General features: G+C 32.2%; 1 long non-coding RNA gene across 4 annotated transcripts; it reads left to right on the top strand.

The window, feature by feature from the left end:
* Positions 1 to 1,211: 1,211 nt before the first annotated feature.
* Positions 1,212 to 9,920, top strand: LOC107909735 (uncharacterized). Of its 4 annotated transcripts, none has more exons than XR_001687346.2 (7): positions 1,212 to 1,554; positions 1,661 to 1,759; positions 3,439 to 3,526; positions 4,717 to 4,845; positions 5,158 to 5,340; positions 7,241 to 7,298; positions 9,706 to 9,920. It is a non-coding gene; the product is annotated as an uncharacterized lncRNA (long non-coding RNA). The 4 variants fall into 4 exon arrangements; XR_005917122.1 differs by having other exon boundaries at positions 1,661 to 1,773; XR_001687348.2 differs by having other exon boundaries at positions 1,218 to 1,554; positions 1,647 to 1,759.
* The last annotated feature ends 8,310 nt before the right edge of the window (positions 9,921 to 18,230 follow it).

Below are 18,230 nucleotides of genomic sequence, written 5' to 3'. Positions count from 1 at the left end.
AATTTGACATTAAATAGTTTCACAACTTTTTAATAAGTACAGGGGTTAATTTTCATTCTTATTCTGCTCCAGGGATATCCCTTTTTTTAATAAGATTTTTACAATATTTTTTAAAAATTTTCATTTTAAACTATGCCACTTAAGGCTTGACGTCTCATTTAACTATTAAATTAATGATTTTAGTAATGGAGGGACCATATTGATATAACCTCGTTAGTTTAAAGATGTAATTAGAATATTTTAAAGACTTGGGAACAAATTTAAAATGAAAATTATAGTTTATTGATGTATGGTGTAATTAACTCTATTAAAAATTAATTTTAACTAAAACCTAACTTGAAGAGATCATAAGTTGCGTTTTGTCGGACCTATGTATTCTATTAACATGCATTATATTTGTTCAAGCCTAGCTTAACTTGAAATACGAGTCTTAATTTTTATCTAAATTTGTCTTTATTTTATACAGCTAACTCAAATCCATTTTAGACCACTCGTATTATTATTAATTTAATATATATTAATTATATATATTTTTCATTTATTAAAATTTTAAACATAGACAAATTAATACATATTTTAAAAACTTTTCCAACTTCAAGCTCGTTTTACCCGAATCACCCATTTCATTGTTTAAAAATAATAAAAATTATTTTATATTTAAATTTAATTAGATCTAGCAAAATAGTTATATTTTAGTTAAGAAAAAATATCTCTAATAAAATGGAGATTAGATCGGAAAAAGAATAGTATAAAATCATGATTAACGTTTTAATCTTTAATGGAAATTTGATATGTGAGAGATTGATTGCTTATATTGGATAATTCTAGCTTAACAATTAATTATAGCCATTTAATCATTTATTTTCTTATTAAAATATACGATATTTGTTTTCTAACTTAATAACTTGGTTTTTTTATAAAAATCTAATTTATAAAAAAATAGTAATAATAAATGTTTTATAAAATCACTTAACTAATAATTTTTAACAGAAAAAATAAGAGATTTTTAGCAGAGCAAAATGACGTCGTTTTATTTAAAATGAAATAATTTTTTGCGATATTTTTTTAAAAACACATCAAAAGTTAAGCAATGGTGGCATTTTTATAATAAACGCCGCAAAGAATAATTTTACTTAAAAAAATCCCGCCATTTTATCCCCAAATTTCCCCCGTGAAACCCCTAATTTCCCCCCTAAAACTCTTCATTTTGCAAACACGCGGTCTCTCTTGCTTTCTCTCCCTCCCCCCCTCCCTGCGACATTATAAAAAAAATCCCAAAAGAAAAATTTAACAAGAATCGATTATATTCAAAAAGAAAAAAAGAAGAGGAAAATGGAGGCACCAAAGACCATTCGGCATGAAATTGGAGGAGTCCAGAACGTCGCGCTACGATTCGGTCTCCACGGCGTTAAGAGTCGGATCTTACCCTCTCCAATCTGCTTACGAGTAAAAGAATCATTGAAGTATCAGGTGTTTCCAGATTAGGGTTTAGCATTGGCGAAGTCGGAAGTAGAGTTGTCAATCTTTGTAATAAAAAAATCACTTTATTTTCAGGTTAGTCTCTATTATTGTTGTTCCTAAAATTTACGAAAATTTGGGTTTCTAAAAGTTTGGCGATTGAAAATTTTGGTTTCTTCAATGATCAGTTTAATCTTTTTAGGTTTGGAGCCATCAAACACTGGTGCTGTTGTCTTCTTTATGGTTTGGACTGTGAGAGTGGAGAAGAGGATAAATGAGACAGATAACTACAACAAAACAGGTTTGTTCCAGGAGGTGATGCCATTTTCCCTTTTAAATGAGGATAAATGTGATTTTATCATGTGATTTGAATTCTTAAAAGCGGCTGACGCTGATGCATTGGTGTATGTATTGGAAGCTTAAGTTTTTATTTTGTAGCATTAAGTTTTCTGTAGCATTAAGTTTTTATTTTGTATGCATTGGAGTATGTGATTTTATCATGAGGATAAATGTTTTCTGTAGCATTAAGTTTTCAAAAGAATTTTTATTTTGAGATGCTTACTTTGCCTGCATCAATGATGCTTTTTAACAGTGTTCTTAGGTGTGTGCCTAGGTGCATTAGACCAAGGTAGTTGGTGTTATACTGGTGGAAGTACCATTTTTGTTTTGGTACATATTGGTACGAATGTATTTCAATTTACTGTTTTGGATTTATTGGTATTTTTGTTGTTCCATTTACTACTAGAATGGGATGTTCCTGCTGGTACGGGCGGTACCTATACAAAATTAACTTCCTTGCATTAGACAACAAAAGCATCTGCAGAGTTTTGACACTTTTGGATGAGACACATTTGATCAAGCGCACTTTTTTGTGAGGCTATGAGTGCAAAAAACTTGCATAAAATCCCTTTAGTTTCTTTCTTTTTAAAAATCATTAACTATAACTTTACTAGTAAGAAAGGAGATATATCAAACCCACCACTTCTCAATATCTGAGCATTTAACATATGGACATGGAACCATAAGGAAACCATGTATATTGACTAATGAAAGAAAAATAAAATTTTGTATTGAACTGCTCTTCACTTTGGTAAGTATTTCTGTGTATTCAACCTTGGCAATATGTGGGATCTAGTGCCTAGATTGCACCTTTGTCCTCATGACAACAATGGTTTTTAAATATGCATGCCTTAGTTTCATATTTTCTTTTGCAAACATGACTGTTGTCATGTTCTAGAACGGGTAGCCCAGCATTGCCAAGGCATGGGCCTAGACCGGACTAATCATTGCACCTGAACATTAGACAACAAAAGCATATACGTCTCTAGCGAGGTGTAAATGAATATGATCAAGTGCATGTGTATTCAATAACAAGGACCATTAGGAAATCATGTGTATTGGCCAATGAAAGATTAAAAAAATTTTGCATGATTTTTAGATAAAAGGGACCAGTTGTTAGTGCTTGCTATCATATCTTAAGCTAATTTATATGTACACGGTCACACATAAAAACACAAATTTATATATATTGCCTCGTTTGCGGCAAGTGCTTTTTCCACACCTTGCCTTTTGAGTAATATAAAGGGTTCTAGTGCCTAGAATACCTTGTGCTCTTGGCAACATTTGGCTGGCCCTACATTTCTTAAAATTTTTTTCTAATTCAAATTCATATTTACTATTTTTTGAAGAAAAATTAATAATAATTTTGTTTTTTCATTTCTTCTAATATTAATAACTAGCTACTTATACTATATTAGAAAATCAAATATTCACCGAGTCAATGGAGTATATAATTTAAATAAATTATCCTTGAGATAGTACCGAACCAGTTTTCCTCTTTGAAATTGCTTTAACCAGTGAAATGCTTCCGTAGTTTGCTATCTTTGTGGTGGAAATTATTGATGTCTATTTTGGACTTTGGAGCTATAATTTCATTTTTCTTATATGCAATTTTATTTTTATTAATTTTCTTTTATACAGGATGAGAACCGATATAGTGCAGGAAGAGGAGTGCACAAAAATCTGAAACGTGCTGAGAAAGCTCGCATTCTAGTTAGCAAATTGCCATGTAAGCTTCTAGTAGTAATCTTACATCTTGAAGTAGGTTTCTGTGACATATTAACTTAATCTCCTTTGTTAAATAGAAAACATGCTTTATTGCAATGCAAGATTTAGTTGATTTGCTTATATGTTGGCTGTTTCTTTTTACATATGTTACCATTATCATGCATTTGATTCATTTGTATTACTTTTCAATGAGTAGGCAACTAGGTGATATCTGTTTGGTTCGGTCGGGTTTTTTAGATTTTTTGAACTGTCCATCATAATTCGGTTCGATTCTCGGTTTTTGCATATTAACTCTTTTTTTATATATTTTTGACTTATTTTTATAAAATTATCTTGTATACAAGCTGGGGCGAAACCTATAAAGTGGTATGAAGAAGGAAAGTCTGGCAAATATTTCTACACAATGTTTGCTTTCAGCCTTACCAGATTTTCCTTGTGATCTGTAAATTCCAAAGTAATTTTGCAGTCTTTTAAGAACTTTCTTCCTACTTCTACTTGTGCTCCTAGTTGGAATGTTATGCTAAGGCCAGGCGATTAATTGAGCTGATCTGAGCTTGACTTGAAATTCAAAGCTTTGAAACTTGATTTGAGTTTAATCAAGTTTCACTTCTAAAATTAGATCTCAATTCGAGATAGAAATTTGAACTACTTGAGTTTGTTCAATTAGGCTCTTTTACTTAATGCCTTCAATTTTCATGCTCAACTTCAAATTTTATTATTTATTCCTGAGCTTAAGCTCCAGTTTGAAATGAGATTTTTCAGTATAGTTAAAAGGTAAAAAGACCTCAATCAAACTCGTGTGATACTCTAATCAAGCATTAAGGTACTCGGATTTGATCTGCTCAATAGCTCAAACTCGACTCAACACCACACAAGTCTAATTTGAGAATTTCTGAAAAGGATCCACAAATAATAACTGAATTATTGCCAAGTATGAAATAATGGTGATACTTATCAACTCTAGTGATTGCATAGCTGGATAAGAAACTGGAGGTCTAGGGGCATATGATGCAAACATTTATTGACTGCCGCTGTGCATTTTAGCTTTTACTGCCTGCATATATTTGGTTTTAGTGTTCCTGTCTGCATGTATTTGCTTGCGGAATTTATGTTGTTGTTAATGGTGTTTATTTTAAACTTAAGTTGTGTCTGCCAATATACTCTTAAATCATGCTCCTTCTATTTCTTTAGGTTGCTGAGAAGACTGCTCTTCTGCGGCCTATAGAACTTAAACTTGTTCCTGTGGCCCTGGAAGGCAGTGCATTTAGAAGCAAGTTTCTTGATACGGATGAACTTATGAGCTACTGTAGCTGGTTTGCGGTAAGAAATGACTCCTATTTCTATTTTATGGTATCTGGAATGGTTTAATACTTCATCGTCTATAATATTTCTATTGCCCTTGGATCTTATGTTGTGGGTGTTAGTACCTTACCAATCTCATTAATGTCTTGTTTTATTCTTCCTGAAATTTGAAGGATAAGTTATTTAAGTGTTTTCATTCAGTTTACATGTTTACCTCTGTTTCTCTGAGTTTCATATTTAACTAATCCATCTTAATTGGTGGTAAATTCATGTTTTAGGCACTAATCAATTTTAACCAAATTATCTAACTGTAATTTGTACTGCTTGCAGACTTTCAGCAGCATGATCCCAAAATGGCTGCGGAAAACCAAAATTGTCAAGCAAATTAGCCAAATGCTGGTGAATCACCTTGGACTAAATTTGACCAAAGATGATCTGCAAAACGTGGTTGATTTAATGGAGCCATATGGTCAGATAAGCAATGGAATAGAATATCTAAATCCTCCCCTTGATGTTAGTAACTAACTTGCTTGTCATTTTAAATATGCAAGTCAATTGCTATTAATAATTTTCTGTTGGATTCTTTTTGGATTGAAAAATAATTTCTGGGGATAGTCTAAGAATCTTAAATTTTATAGAAAGCCAATAAAGTACTTGCTGGACGGAATATGGTGATTAATTGACTTGCAAGGTCATACATGCTGTTAATTTTTTAAGAGCTGATAAATGAGTATGACATAGTGCTCATAAATGTTTTAAGGATGTCTTTAGATGAATGGAATTGTTTGATAGATTGAGGTTATAAATCTTTGCATTGATTTTTCTCAACAATCTGAAGCTTGTCATACTTAGCAAATTTTTCTGTGAGAATGGGTGTTTAAGAACTATGAATTGTCTTGAAATATATGCGGTTGAGATGGTTGATATATTATCAAGCATGCAATATATATCACTGTCGTGACAAGTTTTTATAGGATATATTTGAAATGGGTACGAATTTATATCCCTGTTACATGGAAATATATATTTAGCTTTAAAGTTAAAATTTTAATAGAAATTTTAATTTAATTAATATTTTTATCCTTAAAAGTATATAGTTTAAAGTTTAAATTTGAAAAGCAAAACATAATATAATATTTATCATACAAATAAATATTATTTAGTTAAAATATTTTTTTAAAAGTTATGTTTTTAGCGGCGTTTGTCAAAAAGCGCCGCTAAAAGTCATCTTTATTGTGGCGTTTGTTGTAGAAGCGTCGCTAAAAGTTATGATCTTTAGCGGCGTTTGTGATAAAAGCGCCGCTAAAGGTTATGATCTTTAGCAGCGTTTTTTCAAATAAACGCCGCTAAAATTAGCGGCGATGTTTATAGCGGCACTTTTTGGGGCGCTTAAAAACGCCGCTAAAAGCCTAAAAAAGCGCCGCTAAAAGTCTATTTTGTTGTAGTGTGTTCATTAAGGATTGTTTAAGGGCCTAGTATATTTGGATGGAATACTGGCTTGAGAAAAATGGTTAATTGATGAATTTCGGGTTAAGGGACTAAATTGCAAAAATTATAAAAGTTTAGGGTAATTGTGTAAATTTGAAAAATAAAAGGATATTAATTGTAAAATGGATTGGAATGTAAAATGTATGCTGATAATTAAGAAATTTTATATCTTAGATCAAGATCCCGTAGATACTTGCTAAAAAGGAAAAATTACGGAATAATTTATGAACTTTTGCAACTATTACAATTAGTCCAGGTAAGTTCGTACAATTTAAAATTGAACATCTATATGAATTTTTGAATAGTCTAAGATGGTACAATAGATATATTCAATTGTTAATAATGAATGATTATTTGAGAAATGTTATTGAATTTGATGTTCGGATTGGATTGAACGCGGGATAGAGTACTGTTGTGATATGGTTTCTTATGGGGGATTGGAGTGGAGATGGTTATGGAGTGATGTATATATGTTTCTTAAGTAAATCGAGGTTTAACATTTGTTGCGAACTCTCGTGTTATACTCTCTGTTTGGTGTGTTCTGGAGGGATTAGCTCTTATGAACATTGGTGTGTTTCGGAGGGATTAACTCTTATGAGCAATGGTGTGTACGGTGGGATTGGCTCGTATGAGCATCTGGTGTATTTTAGGTGGATTGTTAATGTACTCTTATCCGTATGTCATTCATCAGATTGAAAATCTAGGTAAGGTAACCTGTTGAATAATTTCGATGGATTTGTCATATATTTGAGTATTGAATTGAACATTTATGATTTATCGGTTGAGATTGTGATGAAGGAGAACACTCATGGTTGTATTATTACTACTTGAATTGTTATATTTATTTCGGTAAGATATTTTGTTTTAATACGTCGAACTTACTAAGCTTTATTGAGCTTACTTGTGTTAATCTTTGATTTTGTAGATACTCAGAAGGTTGGACGATTGGACCGGCACTCAAGTCACACTATCCATAAATTTCGGTAGTTTTTAGAACGCTCTTTTTGGTTTATATGGCATGTAATAGGTGTGTATATCATTATAAATGTTTTGGATGTGTATAATGTTAAGTATGACTTATGTACATATTGTTATATAAGATATATGTGAATGAGGTAGATGTTTCAATGCAAATAGAAATGGTATGTGTTAATAATATGTGTATTTGAGGTACCTATGATAGGTACACTGGTTAGGTGTTGATTTGATGAATTGATAAGTTGTATTTGAGGTTTTATTTTGATGTACAATTGTATATATTTGTGGTATCAATGAGGATACATTGGTTAGACACTTAGGGTGTTGATTTGGTATGTATTTTGGCTTGTTTAATGTCACTTTGAATAGGTATTTTGGTTGGTAAATGGTTTACTTAGGGTCTAAGTATTAACACCCTAAATTTTATTCTAAGCTTTATTGTTAGGGCCAGTGAGTAGGTTGGTCTATTGTGTTTATCTTCACGTTATAGTGTTAGAATGAGCTTGCTGGTTCAGTGGTTAGATGTGTGTTAGTTTGCCTCTGGGTTCTAGGTTCGAATCTTCGTGTGTGTTTAAGGGAGTAATTTTATTTTAGATTTGTTTTTTTAGTTGCTAAAATATTTATTTGTTTTAGCTATTTTAATTTATTTTTATTTTGGAGACTAGAAAAATCCATTTTACCGTTGTTGTTGGTTGTCAAGGGAGTTTTGTTCTCAGGTGTTCGGTAAATCAGAAGAGAAATATGTAGGTTTTGCTTTTGGGATTTTGATAATATCTCTTTCATTTTCTATTTTTTTTATTGAATTGAAGTTTTCATTAAGTTGTATGTTAATTGAGGCTTTTGAATCGATTTGGTGGAGCGAATCAAACAATTCTAGTGTTTGCTATCACACCTAAGGTGTGTGTTCGAAAACTCTCCCTTTTTGTTATCAAATTTTTGATTTGTTTTCGTGAAATTTGACATATTTCGTGTGTTTTTGAAATTGACTAATCGAAGTGTTGATTGTTGTGGAATTGCTTGAACTTCTTAGTGTTGTTGGTGTATTTCTAAGTTTTTGAGGGTTGGGTATTATTTCGACATCGAAGACACGTTTTGCAGCTTGTTTTGGTGTGGTTTCGTGACCACACTGGTCGCCACACGGGCGTGTGTCGTACACGGGTGGTTCACACGACCTTGTGAAATTGGGAATTAGGGTTTTTGAACGATTTTTTGTGCCACATGGTCGTGTGGCTGCGATTTGGGGATTTTGTCAATTTTCACATGGGCATGTGCCTTGGCCATACGGCTGTGTTCCCTAGCCACAAAGGCGTGTGAGATTTCCACACTGTCGTGTCTACTCTGCATTTAATTTTAGAACTTTTGGACAGTGAGTTATACGGGCTGCTCACACGGGTGTGTGTCCCCTCCACACGGGTATGTGTAGCCTTCACATGGGCATGTAGACCCCCACACGGCCTAGGCACTTCCACACGGTCAGGGCACACGACCGTGTGGCCCTATTTTGCAAAACTTCATTCTGTGTCAGATTTTGACTTGTTTGTGTTCCTATGTGTCCCGACTCTCGGTTAGGCCTTAGTAAGGGTGGTTAGGACTCTATTTTGGCTCGAACTTATGAGTTATTTGTAGTCATTGCACTAATTTAATGCTTTGATTAAATGTAAAATGATGTTACCCAGTAATTAAGTTCTGTTATAACTGATTTTGAATCTGTCAATTGAATATGTGTACCTCTAATCATATTTGACTGATGTACGATTGTTTGTAAATAGTGTACATTATTTCTGTAAGTTTGTTATTGGTCTATTCGCATATATACATTTGCATAAAATTTTGGGTTTGGTTGCGAAGGGAAGGAAGTTTGATCTGATTTGGTAGTTTTAACTGCAACATGTTTGTACAACGGATTATTGTAATGTACTGTACATATGCTAGCTCAGTTGCATATTGTTACTTCAGTGGCTTAGTTCCACATATGTGGTGTGTAAGGTTGGATGGGCCTTTCAAGGTCTTATGTGGTGTGTTCGGTTGGTTGGGCTTATTATAGCTCATATGTGGTGTGTTGGGTGGTCGAAGTGGTGTTTGGTTGGTTAGGCGGGTTTTCTAATTTTTGCATAAGTCATAATTTTGAGTCTATGTCTGTTTGTTTGATTAATTAGCATTTTAATGAAATGCTCTGATTAACCCATATCTGTTTGGAGTACATGTGTGCTTGTAATGACAACGTATATGAGTTAGGTTTGTTAATGTTAACTCTCAGTTTATCAGATTGTCGTTTGAGTTATCCGTATGTGATTTGTAAAATATATGATTCGTTTTCTGAACCATCCGTTGCACTACTATATTTTATTTTCATCTGTTTCAGACTCACACTGAGCTCGTGTAGCTCACCCCTTAGTTTTTTTCTCTTTTCAGGTACTCTCGTAATTTGAAGCTGGATTCGGCATATCAGAGGTCTCGGAGTAATGCGTTTTAAGTCAGACTAATAAACTGATTTTTTAAACACATAAATTTGTAAACTAGTTAGATTGTAATTTTTTTTTGAGAAACTGTGGTACAAATTCTATTTTGGGCTTTCGTAATTTGCTACTTGGACTTGGATTATTGAAATTGAATACCTTTATTCTGAATGTTTTGACGCAACTTAAAATTTCTGTTTTGAATCCTTAACGGTTTCGTTCGTTTTTAGCAAGCTGTGTTAGTATGAAATTTTAACAACTCGTTTTGTAAAATTGTTTTCAGATCATTTCAGTTATCAATGTAACTTCCGAGATTCGATCTAAACTTCTAAGCTGGAATTTGGGGCATTACAAAGTAAGTTTGAAATGGTAAACTTGTTGTTTAAGGTTCATTTTGGGTCCACACGGCCTGAGACATGGGCGTGTGACTCAACTATGTGTGACACATGGCCTGGCAACATGATCGTGTGTTCCCTGTAGGTTTCATTGCATGCAAGTCAGGTTGTTACACGGCCTAGAATATGGCTTGGCATAGGGGCCTGTGTGGCTATTTCGAGTGTTACACGGCCTGGCACACGGGTGTGTGGCTTAGCCATGTGACCCAACTCAGAGAGTTACACGGGTAAGGACACGAGCTAGGACAAGGCCGTGTGTCATTATTTCGATTATTACACGGCCTAAGACACGGGCATGTGTCTCCGCCGTATGAGTCACACGGCCTAACCACACAGCCATGTGACCCCTGCAGTCCAAATTTTTTGACTTTTTCTTAAACTTTCCAAATGTTTCCAATTTAGTCTCAGATTGTTTCTAAAGTATTTTTAGGGCTTCGAGGGCTTGATTAAGGGATGTTATACGTGTAATTTAACGTATTTAGATTATGTTTGCATTGATGTATAAATTGAATGATTTAATGTTCCGTTTGTATGGTAATGCTCTGTAACCCTATTCCAGAGACTAATACGAGTTAGGGGTGTTACAAATTGTGTGATAAAGGTCTCAATGTCATTTTTGAGTCTAATGGATGTAAAGTAATTGGTTGTATCTAATAAGATTATACTTGTAGGACATAGGATAGGAAATACTTATATGGTGTATTTAGACGATTTGCATGATTCATTCATATGTCTTGTTGCTAAAAATGAAAATAATTCTTTATTGTGGAATAAAAAACTAGGACATGCTAGCTTGAGCACATTACATAAACTAACCAGAAATGACTTAGTAAGAGGATGACCTAAAATTGATTTTGACTTAGATAAAGTTTGTGATGCATGTGTTAAAGGCAAACATAAGATGGTATTTTTTAAACCTATCAATGATGTATCTACTAGTAGAGTTCTTCAATTAATTCATATTGATCTTTTTAGACCAATTAGGACTACTAGCTTGGGTGGAAAACAATATAATTTTGTGCTTGTAGATGATTATTCTAAATTTACTTGAGATCTTTTCTTAAGTACTAAAAATGAAAATTTAGAAAAATTAATCACATTTTCAAAAACTAATCAAAATAAAAAAGATTACTTTATTACTAGTATTAGAAGTGACCATGGAATCGAAATTCAAAATCTTGGTTTTGAAAATTTTTTCAACTCAAATGGAATTAGCCATAATTTTTCAGCACCTAGAACCCCTCAACAAAATAGAGTTGTTGAGAGGAAAAACAGAACTTTTGAAGAAATGGCCAGAACCATGATTTGTGAAAATAATTTACCAAAATATTTTTTGGGCAGAAGCTACAAACACCGCTTGCCATATTGTTAATAAAATAATGATTAGGCCTATTTTAAATAAAACTCCATATGAACTTTTCAAAAACAAAAAGCCTAACATTAGCTATTTTCATCCTTTTGGATGCAAGTGTTTTGTTTTAAATAATGGAAAAGACAATCTTGGTAAATTTGATGCAAAAAGTGATGAAGGAACTTTTTTCTTGGTTATTCTTTAAATTCTAAAGCCTTTTGAGTGTTTAACAAAAAAAACTTTAGTAGTAAAAGAGTCTATATGTTGTTTTTGATGACTCTAACCTTCCTCCTAAAAAAAGATTCTTGTATTGATGGTGATGATGCAAAAAATGTTCACAATGATGATAAAGTTGATCACTCATCAAATGACAAGATTCAAGGACAAACACAAGATGCTTTAAAGGAGCTTACAATAGAGGAAAGAGAAGCACTCATCTAAGAGAGTTCAATTATGTGAAAGATGGAAAGATTTTAGGAGATCCATCCAAAGGGGTAACTACTAGATCTTCTCTTAAAAATACTTGTAATTATGTTGCATTTATTTCATGCATTGAGCCTAAAAATATCAAAGAAACATTAAATGATGAATATTGAATATTTGCTATGCAAGATGAATTAAATCAATTTGAGAGAAGCAATGTATGGACCCCTGCAGAAAGAGCATGTGATAAATCTACTATAGGTACTAAGTTGGTTTTTAGGAATAAGTTAGATGAGAGTGGTAACATAGTAAGGAACAAGGCAAGGCTTATTGCTCAATGTTACACTCAAGAGGTAGGAATAGACTATGATGAAACTTATGCTCCCGTAACTAGAATAGAAGTCATTAGAATACTCTTAGCTGTTACACACTTTAATGATTTTAAATTATATGAAATGGATGTAAAAATTGTTTTTTAAATGATTTTATAAATGAGGAAGTGTATGTTGAACAACCACCCGGTTTTGAAGATCCAAAATTTTCAAACCAAGTTTTTAAATTATCAAAAGCTTTATATGGTTTGAAACAATTTCCTAGAGCTTGGTATGAAAGACTTTCAAATTTTCTTATTGAAAAAGTATTTTTCTAAAGGGAAGGTTGATACAAAACTTTTTATCAAAAGAAAAGACAAAGATTTATTAATAGTTCAAATATATGTTAATGATATTATTTTTGGTGCTACTAATGATCTTCTTTGTCAAGAATTATATAAGCTAATGTAAGGTGAATTTGAGATGAGCATGATGATAGAACTAAAATTTTTTTTGGGACTCCAAATCAAGCAAAGGAAGGATAGCATATTCATTAATCAAGCTAAGTACACAAGGGAAATGCTCAAGAAGTTTGGGATGGACAATCTCAAACCACAAGCTACACCTATGAGCTACTCTACAAAGCTTGACAAAGATGAAGAAGGTAAATGTGTAGACATTAAATTATATAGGTCTATGATTGGTTCTTTTCTTAATCTTACCGCAACTAGACCGAAAATTATGTTTAGTGTTTGCTTGTGTTCTTGATATCAATCATGCCCTAAGGAATCACATTTACAAGCTATTAAGAGAATCTTTAGGTAACTTAGAGACACTCCTAATTTAGGCCTTTCGTATCCTAAAGACTCTTCACTTAGCTTGCATACTTTCTTGGATGCAGATTTTGGAGGTTGCAAACTAGATAGGAAGAGCACCTCCAGTACTTGTCAATTCCTAGGCAACATGCTAATTTCATGGTTTTCAAAGAAACAAAATAGTGTTATGTTGTCCACCATCGAAACGAAATATATTTCCACCGGTAGTTGTTGTGCTCAAGTTTTATGGATGAAACAAAAACTAAGGACTATGGAATTGATATAGATACTATTCCTATCAAGTGTGATAGTACTAGTGTTATTTCTCTCACTAAAAATCTCATCCAACATTATAGGAATAAGCACATTGAAATTAGACATCATTTCATTAGGGATCATGTCCAAAGAAGTGATATTTTTCTAGAGTATGTAGATTCTTTGCATCAATTAGTTGACATTTTTACAAAAACATTGGACAAAGAAAGATTTGGACACTTAGGAGAGAACTAAGTATTACTACCTTGCCTTAATTTTGTGTTCAAATAATTTTATGCATTTAGTTGTTTTTCAGAATATTTTATGACTCTAAATTGTTTGAAAAAGCATGAAAAATTTATTTAAATGGCTCTCATATGCAATTAGTTAGGGGGAGTTGATTTTGTATGATTATTCTATTTTTGATTCATTTGGCCTATTACATTATTGTTGAATGCCTTTAATTGTGCTAAATTAGACTTTGTTGAATGATTAATATTTAATTTTTTTTGTATGTTTTATAATACTCTATGTTTCATATGTCTCATACTCAAATTTGACATTTTTAAGCATATGAAATCATTAGAATTTCCTAAAAGTCATTCTAAGTTAGTTTAGAACACTTGAGAACTTAAAAGTCAAGTTGGGAAAATTTTCTGCATTTTGAAAAACAGTTTCAACATTTGGTATCAATACTAGTATAGTTTTATCGATATATTTTAAAAAAATATCGATACTCATTCAAAAAGTATCGATACTTGTTGGGCTTTAAAGACTTCTGCAGTGTGTTTTAGTAGATTTAAGAACAACCCCAAATTCTTTTTCCGTTTTGAAGAATCTCTCAAACCCTTATTTTCAAAATCTTCAAATCTTTCAACTTTTCCTTAAAATCTTAACACAAATCAACCTACATTGCCTTTTTTCTACAAATATTCAAAAAATTTGCTCTCAATTTTCACCATTTTCAAGCAATTTCGAGGTAAAAATTTCTTTTTTGTTATTTCGAATTTTGTTGAATTTTTTGTCAAATTCTTGGTTGCAAATTGTGTTTTGGTTGATTTGGAACATATACATTGTATTTTCTTGCAGGAGGTAGGCTAAACCTAGTCAAAATCTTAAAATCTTTCTTTAAATCCTTTGCCTACAAGGTGTTTGATAAAATTCCCCAACCAAAATTTTAAGTGAAATTGTGTCTCTCTAGTCTAATTTGTTAGAATGTCTATTAAGAAACATCCTCGTTCCGGTCCTACATCTTCGTCTAGTGGTCAACCCATTTCTTTCAATGATTATTTTAGGGATGATCATGACTCTTACCTTTTTGACAATTATTTTTCTAAATGCAAAGTTAACATTTCACGGATTCTTAATCTTGAATTCCTAGCCAAAATCAATTTCCAATTTCTTGACACTTTGGCCAATTGGTATTGGGTCGAATTTTAAAAATTTGTTCACCAACTTTTGCTAATCTTGTTCGGGCATTTTATTCCAATGATAGACTTGAACATGACGAAACTGGTGAGACCATTGTTGCTATTAACTCCTTATGGAAACTCCTATTTGTCTTATTGTGGAAAACTTTGGTGAATTTTTAAAACTTCCTCCCGACGGTGTGTCGAATGAAAAAGGCCCTTACAATCTGGCCTTGAATGTTCGATGCTCGTTTGCATTCGAGCTCAATGTCCAAGATCATGGTTTGCATCTTATTATCACATGGATATTGCCTCCTATTTCAAAACGCACCATTTTTTGTCTACCAACTATTGGTGGATTGATTGTTTTCATAGTAATAGACGTCCTGATCTTGCTCTCATTTTATTTAATGACATTACCAAGTGAATTGGAAAGAATCTTAATAGCTGTAACACCCATAACCCATCTCTATCGCCAAATTATGGTTACGGAATATTATGACACATATCAAAACAATTTACATCATTAATATATTCATTTATTAATTTAAATAATAACATTCAAATATGCATTTCATTCATAGAAAAATAAAATTTACAAGCCTTAAAACAAGCTTACAGGGCTCTAAAAATAGTTTGGGAACAATAAGGGACAAATTTGAATCAAAATAGAAAAATATGCAAAAATTTGAAAATTTTGGATACAAGGGTCACTCGGCCGTGTGGCCAGGCTATATGAAAGTGGTCAGGCCGTTTGGCTTCAAACACACCCATGTGGCTATCCTACATGCCCGTGTGCTCAGACCGTGTAACTCACCATGATCGTGTGAAAAATCTTGCACTTAAATTTAATAAGGCAAATGGCCGTGTGGATAAGCCCAGGCCATGTGCACCCTAAAAAGCTTCAAAAACAAGACATACTTTCATCCAAAACTTAGGTACCAAGCCAAATCAAAATCAACCATTTCCACACTTTAAAAACACATTTAAACAAGCCTAAAACATGCCAAAACAATCAACCTAAGTGCCTAATCAATGTTTCCTCATTTACATCACAATTTAATTATCAACCTCAATTCACATGACACAAACTAATTTGCATTCAAATTTATAAGTTCATATATAAAACTCATACCAAACTTATCATTTCTTCTTATTCATTCACATTCATTCCTACCATGATTCAAACACTTAAATAAGGTTTATATCAAAAGACCAAAAAAACATTATATAAACATATTCACAACAACATTAAAGACACATACACAAGTAAGCTTATACCAAGCTTAATACATAACATTTGTAATAAGTATCCAAGCATAGACAAATACACCTATTGTATATGAGCCTTATACATGTCATTTATAACCGTAACCAAAATGTTCAAAAACTACCAAAATTATCGGAAGATAGTGTGATAGGCTTTGACAAGATTCCAACCGATTGAGCTTTCCGATGGTCTATAAAACAGAGGAAAACAACTACGTAAGCATTTAATACTTAGTAAGTTCGTATAAGAGAAACTTAAACTTAACGTTCCTTAATATTTAATCATTCAATCATGTTCATTAAATCTTATAGCACTTATTTCCTAAACACCACAATTCACATTATTAGTAAATAACTTAACAATTCATCATCTATGAAACATAGGATACAACATGAAATGGGTTACATTTACTCACATTACTTAACATATGCGATTAATGCCCTTATTCATTTATTTTCATAGCTCATCTTACCATTTCATAAAATCATAGATATCTGTAATTTCATATCTAAACCTTTATATTACTTTACTTACCCGTTGAACTGTATAGAATAACATCAGATGAGCTGTGAAATGGGCCTACTCACACAAGCTGTAGGTCGGGATGTTAGCTACACGATGCTGCTCACATGAGCTGTGGAGAATCTGTAACAAATATAGGACCTCAGCCATCTGTAGGACATTTAGGACCAGCGCCCGAACATATAACCTTTAATGACATGTCATTTGTATCTTAAGCATTCTCTAGGTTCAAACAGGACTTTTGTCGTCAAGTATTCAATTATCGAATTATTATCGAATCAATTGTAAATAATATAACATTAACAAACAATCAACCAAAATAACATTTAATAAATATAAAATTCATACGAACTTACCTTGACCATAATGGTTATATCAACAAAAGTCGAGAATTAATCCGAGACTTTCGCTTTTCCTCGATTCAAGTCCGGTTGATTCTTTTCTTGATCTAAATAATAATTTAACTCAATTAAATATTTCAATTAACTACAATTATACAATTCAAACCTATAATCCATATTAACATGAAATTACAAAATTACCCCTAACATTTTAACTTTTTATCATTTAGCCCTTAAATCTAAATCTTATAATTTAACCAATAAAATAAAGTATCATAATACCCAAATATTCTTAAGGTTCCAAATAACCCCTAACTTTCTCTAATTCATAACATTAACCATGAATTTTACTATTTTCACCATTAAGTCCTTAAACTTTAAAATTATCAAAAATTACTTAACAAAACATGTGTATCTAACAATTAAACTTAACAATCTATCAAAAAATTCACAAATATTATTAAATCATTCATGGTAAAACCCTAAAATTTTTATAACTTTACAATTCAACCCCCGAGCTAAGTAGATTAAGCTAAAACGAGTTCAAAAACATAAAAATCATTAAAAATGAGGTTTAAAAACCTTACCATACACCAAAGGAAACTTGGCTGAATTTTTTAAAGCTCAACAAAGATGATTTTCAGCAAACACAAGAAAATGGAAAAAGATGATAGCATTATTTTACTTGTACATGCTTTTATTTATTGTTTTACTACTTTGCCCTTTAATTAACACTTTTAATATAACCAACCCATGTCCATCATTGTCCACCACCAATATAAATGGCATAATTACCTTATAGATCTACCAACTAACATTTCCAAGGCCATTCAACCCATTTAATTAGTAGAATTTAACTTTTACACCTTTTTCAATTTAGTTTTTTTTTACCTCATTTAAACTTTAAAATTTCTTAACGAAAATTTAATACAACTCTAATTTAACCCTATAAACAATAAATAAACATTAAAATGTTTACTCACTCGTTAGAATTGTGGTCCCAAAACCACTATTTTCGACACCACTAAAAACGAGATGTTACAATAGCACTCTCACCTTGCATTTTGACACATACTTGTCATATATTTTTACACACCTAAACATCCCTACCAATGTCAATCCTCCCTTGTCCATTAAGCATAAACCTATTAGCTTTGCTGCCCTTCATCGAATTGGTTTTAAAATGGATCCTCCTACCAGAAATTAAGTTAAGGATGACCATCCTAATCCTCAAGGTGTTGATGATGAAGATATTGAATAAGAGAATGATGATATTCCTCCTGCTGAGCAAGCCCCTCCTCCGACTTCTTCATCCGCTCAACCATTTGCTTTGGCTCACTCCAACGACTTGGTTGCTGCCATATTTAGTGTTGCTACCTCTTTGAATGA

This window comes from Gossypium hirsutum, chromosome D08 (assembly GCF_007990345.1).
Source record: "Gossypium hirsutum isolate 1008001.06 chromosome D08, Gossypium_hirsutum_v2.1, whole genome shotgun sequence".
Taxonomy (NCBI): Eukaryota; Viridiplantae; Streptophyta; class Magnoliopsida; order Malvales; family Malvaceae; genus Gossypium; species Gossypium hirsutum.
The sequence above is the reverse complement of the archived record's forward strand: the minus strand, read 5'-3'. Positions and strand labels throughout refer to the sequence as shown.